This window comes from Penaeus monodon, chromosome 24 (genome assembly GCF_015228065.2).
Source record: "Penaeus monodon isolate SGIC_2016 chromosome 24, NSTDA_Pmon_1, whole genome shotgun sequence".
Taxonomy (NCBI): Eukaryota; Metazoa; Arthropoda; class Malacostraca; order Decapoda; family Penaeidae; genus Penaeus; species Penaeus monodon.
Window position 1 is genome coordinate 12,485,476 of NC_051409.1, and position 1,105 is coordinate 12,486,580.

Below are 1,105 nucleotides of genomic sequence, written 5' to 3' on the forward strand. Positions count from 1 at the left end.
CAGAGTTAGTAGGACATAAAAAGACGTGCATCTTTGGCTGTTCGACCTGCAGAGACACATGCCCAGCGGAGAGCAGCGGACTCTAACGGATCGCTCTACTTCCCTTAATGAGAAATATCGAGTCACGGGAGAGAAAGGAAGATGGCGGCGAAGCAAACATCACTCCGCCTTGTCGAACCCTATCGGATTACGGAGAAGAAAAGCGAGACGTCAAGCACAAGGGCAAAGCACGCTTGGGCTTCAAGCAACGATAAAGAAGGTTAATTGTGGCTTCGCTTGTAGTCACGTTGTTGAAGGGTAAGGATAAACGATATAAACACAAGCAAAGAAAAACAGTTGCAGAAATCAGTCCCTGTACAATCGCCGAACAGTCCTTCCTGCGACGAAAGTGAGTCGCAGGAAAGCCGCCCTCACGTTCTCGAAATATTCGCGCTCGGCCGTTCAGATCAATGTGATGCCCTGCCAGCGCGGCGGGAAATAATGCATTTTCGAAGCTGATAACTCGCAGCTGCACGAACACCAGGAGGGCGAATCTGTCGGCGATAGATTTGTCGTTTATCAATACTCGTTCGCTCCTCTTTCAAAAAAAAAAGAGAGAAAAAAATCGCCCGAGCATTAAAGGCGACGGAGAACGATTTCGCCATGGGTTGCTCAGCCATATCTCACGAGGGCGAAGTCGGCTCAAACATTCATGTGCCTAAATTATTCAGTAAAGTGTACACTCACGCGTATTAAGAGATGGAAAAGAAAAGAAAGGAAGAAAACGGGGAAAAAAAATAGCCAAGGCGCCGCGTGCGACAGACAGGCAAGCGGCCAGAGGGGCGGAAGTAGACACCAGCGTGTGGGTGATGCATACATTACGGCGGCGCTCGTACGGGGCATAAAACCCGTCGGCCCGGGCTTACCTGCCGCCCTCGACCCTACCTGTGATTTATGGCCCATCACACGCCTGTGACTACACATGATTTCCTCGGCCATTTTTTCGTATTTTCTGGCAGGAAGGAACTACAGTACTCACTGCGCGCGCCGCGTGTGCGCGTTTCATGAGACATGTGCAATATGCATGAAGATTCATCATCAGATGATTTATAATGTGGTTCAACAT